Genomic DNA, 7,051 nt, shown 5'->3' with positions numbered 1-7,051 from the left:
TTCACGGAGTCGACTGCACCTCCTAACTACATAAATCCCATCTACATTCCGTATTCAAGCCATCCGGCTTAAGTGTGCGCAACCGGTGGATCCATACTATTTCGCGCTGTTTTAATAATAGCTCTCTATTACCTCCTCTTTTAAGAGGGGGAATATGATCGATAATCCTAAATTTTAGATCCTTCTCCCTGTGCCCAACATCGGCAAAATGCTTGGACACAGGGAGATCCTTCCTTTTCTGGCGTATCGTGTACCTGTGATAGTTAAGCCTGGTCTTTACATCCAAAGTGGTCTCTCCAACATAGAGGAGACCACACGGACACAGTAGTAGATATATAACAAATGCACTTTTACATGTTAAAAAGTGGCGGATCTCGAACTGAGTCTTCAACGTGGGATGTATAAATTTGTCTCCTTTCAGCATATAGCTGCAATTGACGCAGCTTAAACATGGATAGCATCAATTTCTTTTAGGGCCTATATATGTCTGAATAAATGTTTTATTACCAGCCACATCCGCTCTAACCAATTTATCACGCAGGTTGGTAGATCTTCTATACGACATAAGAGGAGGGGCAGCGAATTCCTTAAGACTGTTAAAATTGCTTTTCAATATCGGCCAATGTTTTTTAACCACCTCAGCCCCCTTAGCTTAAACACCCTTAATGACCAGGCCACTTTTTACACTTCTGACCTACACTACTTTGACCGTTTATTGCTCGGTCATGCAACTTACCACCCAAATGAATTTTACCTCCTTTTCTTCTCACTAATAGAGCTTTCATTTGGTGGTATTTCATTGCTGCTGACATTTTTACTTTTTTGTTATTAATCGAAATTTAACGATTTTTTTGCAAAAAAATTACATTTTTCACTTTCAGTTGTAAAATTTTGCAAAAAAAACGACATCCATATATAAATTTTTCTCTAAATTTATTGTTCTACATGTCTTTGATAAAAAAAAATGTTTGGGTAAAAAAAAAATGGTTTGGGTAAAAGTTATAGCGTTTACAATCTATGGTACAAAAATGTGAATTTCCGCTTTTTGAAGCAGCTCTGACTTTCTGAGCACCTGTCATGTTTCCTGAGGTTCTACAATGGCCAGACAGTACAAACACCCCACAAATGACCCCATTTCGGAAAGGTATTCGCTGATGGGCATAGTGAGTTCATAGAACTTTTTATTTTTTGTCACAAGTTAGCGGAAAATTATGATTTTTTTTTCTCTTACAAAATCTCATTTTCCACTAACTTGTGACAAAAAATAAAAACTTCTATGAACTCACTATGCCCATCAGCGAATACCTTGGGGTGTCTTCTTTCCAAAATGGGGTCACTTGTGGGGTAGTTATACTGCCCTGGCATTTTAGGGGCCCAAGTGCGTGAGAAGTAGTTTGAAATCAAAATCTGTAAAAAATGGCCGGTGAAATCCGAAAGGTGCTCTTTGGAATGTGGCCCCCTTTGCCCACCTAGGCTGCAAAAAAGTGTCACACATGTGGTATCTCCGTACTCAGGAGAAGTTGAGCAATGTGTTTTGGGGTGTCATTTTACAAATACCCATGCTGGGTGAGAGAAATATCTTGGCAAAAGACAACTTTTCCCATTTTTTTTATACAAAGTTGGCATTTGACCAAGATATTTATCTCACCCAGCATGGGTATATGTAAAATGACACCCCAAAACACATTGCCCAACTTCTCCTGAGTACGGCGATACCAGATGTGTGACACTTTTTTGCAGCCTAGATGCGCAAAGGGGCCCACATTCCTTTTATGAGGGCATTTTTAGACATTTGGATCCCAGACTTCTCACGCTTTAGGGCCCCTAGAATGCCAGGGCAGTATAAATACCCCACATGTGACCCCATTTTGGAAAGAAGACACCCCAAGGTATTCAATGAGGGGCATGGCGAGTTCATCGAAAATTTTTTTTTTTGGCACAAGTTAGCGGAAATTGATATATATTTTTTTTCTCACAAAGTCTCCCTTTCCGCTAACTTGGGACAAAAATTTCAGTCTTTCATGGACTCAATACCTTGGGGTGTCTTCTTTCCGAAATGGGGTCACATGTGGGGTATTTATACTGCCCCGGCATTCTAGGGGCCCTAAAGCGTGAGAAGAAGTCTGGAATATAAATGTCTAAAAATTTTTACGCATTTGGATTCCGTGAGGGGTATGGTGAGTTCATGTGAGATTTTATTTTTTGACACAAGTTAGTGGAATATGAGACTTTGTAAGAAAAAAAATAATAATTTCCGCTAACTTGGGCCAAAAAAATGTCTGAATGGAGCCTTACAGGGGGGTGATTAATGACAGGGGGGTGATTAATGACAGGGGGTGATCAGGGAGTCTATATGGGGTGATCACCCCCCTGTCATTGATCACCCCCCTGTAAGGCTCCATTCAGACGCCTGTATGTGTTTTGCGGATCCGATCCATGTATCAGTGGATCCGTAAAAAACATACGGACATCTGAATGGAGCCTTACAAGGGGGTGATCAATGACAGGGGGGTGATCAATGACAGGGGGGTGATCAGGGAGTCTATATGGGGTGATCAAGGGTGAATAAGGGGTTAATAAGTGACAGGGGGGGGGGGTGTAGTGTAGTGTAGTGGTGCTTGGTGCAACATATTACTGAGCTACCTGTGTCCTCTGGTAGTCGATCCAAACAAAGGGGACCACCAGAGGACCAGGTAGCAGGTATATTAGACGCTGTTATCAAAACAGTGTCTAATATACCTGTTAGGGGTTAAAAAAATCACATCTCCAGCCTGCCAGCGAACGATCCCCGCTGGCAGGCTGGAGATCCACTCTCTTACCTTCCGTTCCTGTGAGCGCGCGTTCACAGGAAATCTCGGCTCACGCGAGATGACGTGTATATGCGTCGCTGAGCGCAGGGCTGCCACCCCCGGAACGCGAATCTGCGTTAGGCGGTCCGGAGGTGGTTAATTACCCCTGCTATTTGGTAACTACCTTCTGTATATGTGGAAATAAACGGTACCCTATCAGGGATATGTTTGTTAGTTACCTCAGAGTGATTAGACCCCGTTTCAGGGATCTCACAAACGGTTCAAAACGGATCAGTTCAGCCCCAATGCATTCTGAATGGATAAGGATCCGTTCAGAATGCATCAGTTTGGCTGCGTTTGGTCTCTGTTCCACTTTTGAGGCGGACACCAAAACGCTGCTTGCAGCGTTTTGGTGTCCGTCTGACGATGCGGAGCCAAACGGATCCGTCCGGACTCGCAATTGAAGTCAATGTCATGGTCTTACCTGCTTGCTGCTCTCCTTCGTTTGACATGTGCTGGCGGCCATCTTGGGTCCTGGGTTTCTTGTAGCCTTCCACCCTGCGGCTCCTCCTTCCCCTGGGAGGAGCTGGATGCCTAGCTCATATATATAGGAGGTCTGTGGCTTCAGTTCCTTGCTTGGTCCTCTTGTGTTCACATGCTTCTAAGACTGCTGCTGCTTCTGGTTCCTGATCCTGGCTTCGTCTGACTACCCTGCTGGTTCCTGATCCTGGCTTCGTCTGACTACCCTGCTGGTTCCTGATCCTGGCTTCGTCTGACTACCCTTCTGGTTCCTGACCTCTGGCTTCGCAAAGACTCTGCTCGGTTTCACCATCCGTTTGGACTTTTGCTTTACAGCTTTATTTTCAATAAAGCCTTCTTATTTTCACTTATCTCTTGTTGTACGTCTGGTTCATGGTTCCGTGACATTAGGACCAAGCCATGAATTCTGACGGTACAGGGCCATCCTCGCTACCCACGCTGGTTGCCAGACTTGATCAGCAGGATCACCTGTTGGGTCGGTTCGCTGTGGCGTTGCAAACCCTGCTTGAACGCACGGCTCATTTCGCTCCCGTTGCCGATGGGTCGGTTGTCGCTCCTGGGCTCGCTCCTACTGCCGCTCCGGTTGTTGCGCCAGTGTCTACCCCGACACCTGTTGTTGCGCCTGCGGTGTTTCGGGGTATGACCGGTTCTGCCCCTCTTCCACAGCGCTTTGGGGGAGAGCCAACTCAGTGCCGAGGTTTCCTTAACCAGGTGGGCATTTATTTCGAGTTGCTGCCACATGCCTTTCCTACTGAGAGATCAAAGGTGGGCTTCTTGATCTCGCTGCTCTCGGACAAGGCCTTGGCCTGGGCCAGCCCTTTATGGGAGAACAACAATCCGGTGGTTGCCGAGTTTTCCGGTTTTGTTGCTTCTCTTCGGAAGGTATTCGATGTGCCGGCTCGTGCTGCCTCTGCTGCGAAGCTCCTTATGTCCATCAGACAGGGTTCACGATCCGTAGCTGAATACGCCATTGAGTTTCGTACCCTGGCAGCAGAGGTGGGCTGGAATAATGAGGCTCTGGTCGCTGCTTTCTCTCATGGTCTCTCGGATGCCTTGAAGGATGAGGTTGCAGCTAAGGACCTACCAGTTGAGCTCGAGTCTCTTATTTCTTTCCTGATTTTGATTGACACCAGACTCAGGGAGAGACCTTCCTTTAAGGAGAACCTGCGGAGGTCTTCTAACAGGTTGGTGCCTACGTTTGCTGTCCCACCCGTGCCTCCCTCTCCTCCCACGCCTCCTGGGGATGACTTGTCTGGGGGTGAACCCATGCAGCTGGGGTTTGCTCGCCTGTCCGAGGGGGAGAGGGCACTCCGGAGACGCGAGGGCCGATGCATGTACTGTGGTCTCGGTGGGCATTTTCGGTTGGCATGTCCGAACCGTCCGGGAAACGCTCGTACCCTGAGATCCTGTCGGGGGCAGATCTTGGGTGGAGTCTCCTCGTCCCCGGTTTCCCGTGTTGACAAACCACTGATCACTGTTGTCCTCTCCTGGGTCGGGGGCTCGGTGACGACCCAGGCGTTGGTGGACTCTGGTGCTGGTGGTTTGTTCATTGATAGTGTGTTCGCTGCCGCCAATTCCATTCCTCTGCAGGCTCGAGGTTCCCCACTGGCTCTTGAGGCGATAGACGGCAGACCCCTTCTGCCGCCACACGTGACTCATGAGACCCTTCCAGTGGGGATAGCCATTGGTGCCGTTCACAGAGAGTCGGTCTGCCTCCAGGTTATTTCGTCTCCACACTACTCGGTGGTCTTGGGGTACCCCTGGCTCCAGAAGCATAATCCGACTTTCGATTGGAGATCGGTCGAGATCCTCTCGTGGTCACCGCAGTGTGGGGCTAGTTGCATCCATGGGTCTGTCAAGTTGCTGTGTACTTCCTCGGACTCTCTATTGCCTCCTGAATACGAAGAGTACCGGGATGTATTCGATAAGGTGCGCGCGGTTGCCCTACCTCCGCACCGCCCATACGATTGTGCCATAGAGTTACAATCTGGTGCCGTTCCTCCTCGTGGCAAAGTCTATCCACTGTCGGTAGCGGAGAATGAGGCCATGGAGGAGTACGTGAGGGAGGCGCTTTCACGCGGACACATTCGCAAATCTTCGTCCCCGGCAGGGGCTGGATTTTTCTTTGTGAAAAAGAAGGGCGGTGAGTTGAGGCCTTGCATCGATTACAGGGGTCTCAATCGCATCACGATCAAGAACGCTTACCCGATACCCTTGATTTCCGAGCTGTTCGATCGCCTTAAAGGGGCCACGGTCTTTACCAAACTCGACCTGAGGGCGGCATATAACCTGGTAAGGATCAAGGCGGGCGATGAGTGGAAGACCGCGTTTAACACCAGGACCGGTCATTACGAATCCTTGGTTATGCCCTTTGGGTTGTGCAATGCGCCCGCAGTCTTTCAGGAATTCATCAACGATGTTTTCCGTGACCTGTTGCAGCAGTGTGTGGTAGTCTATTTGGATGACATCTTGGTATATTCTGAATCCATGGAGGCCCACATTCAGGATGTCAGACGAGTGTTGCAACGGTTACGAGAGAACAAGCTGTTCGGTAAGCTTGAGAAATGCGAATTTCACCGATCCCAGGTAACCTTCTTAGGTTACATCATTTCCGCTGAGGGGTTCTCCATGGATCCTGAGAAGGTTTCGGCTGTCTTACAGTGGCCCCAGCCCAGTGGTCTTCGTTCCCTGCAGCGCTTTTTGGGCTTCGCCAATTATTATCGGAAGTTCATCAGGGACTTTTCCATGCTGGCCAAGCCTCTCACGGATCTGACCAGGAAGGGCAGTAATTCCCAGGTCTGGCCGCTCGAGGCCATCCGAGCTTTTGAGGCCCTAAAGTCCGCCTTTGTGTCGGCTCCGATTCTGTCGCATCCCAACCCTGGGTTGCCCTTTGTCCTCGAGGTGGACGCGTCTGAGACGGGAGTAGGCGCCCTTCTGTCTCAGCGTAGAACACCAGAGGGTCCTCTGCTTCCTTGTGGGTTTTACTCCCGGAAACTGTCTTCCGCGGAGTGCAACTATCAGATTGGTGACAGGGAGTTATTGGCCATCGTGCAGGCCCTTAAAGAATGGAGGCACTTGCTCGAGGGTTCGGTGGTTCCGGTTCTCATCCTGACGGACCACAAGAATCTGACCTACCTTTCTGAGGCCAAGAGATTGACACCACGTCAGGCCAGATGGGCTCTGTTCTTGTCACGTTTTAATTACGTGGTCTCCTACCTACCCGGTTCCAAGAACATCAGGGCGGATGCCTTATCACGGCAGTACTCCGAGCTGTCCAGGGAGGAGTCGATTCCGACTTCGGTCATACCTCCGAATCAGATCCTGGCCGCCATTCGCACCAGCCTGACCTCTCCCCTGGGTGAGCAGATTTTGGCGGCTCAATCTGGTGCTCCCTCTGGGAGACCCAACGGCAGATGTTTTGTGCCTGAGGAGTTGCGCACTCGGTTGTTGCGAACCTACCATAACTCCAAGACCGCGGGGCATCCTGGAAAGAATCAGCTGTCCTGGGCTGTTTCACGTCTGTTCTGGTGGCCTTCCCTACGTTCCGACATCGCCGCATATGTAGCGGCATGCTCCGTTTGTGCCCAGAGTAAGTCCCCTCGGCACCTTCCGTTGGGCCTTCTGCAACCCATAGCCACCGGGGAGCGCCCATGGTCACACCTGGGGATGGATTTCATTGTGGACCTCCCTGCATCCCGAGGCCATACGGTCATTCTCATGAT

Source organism: Bufo bufo, chromosome 7 (genome assembly GCF_905171765.1).
Source record: "Bufo bufo chromosome 7, aBufBuf1.1, whole genome shotgun sequence".
Taxonomy (NCBI): Eukaryota; Metazoa; Chordata; class Amphibia; order Anura; family Bufonidae; genus Bufo; species Bufo bufo.
This window is presented reverse-complemented; position numbering follows the sequence as displayed.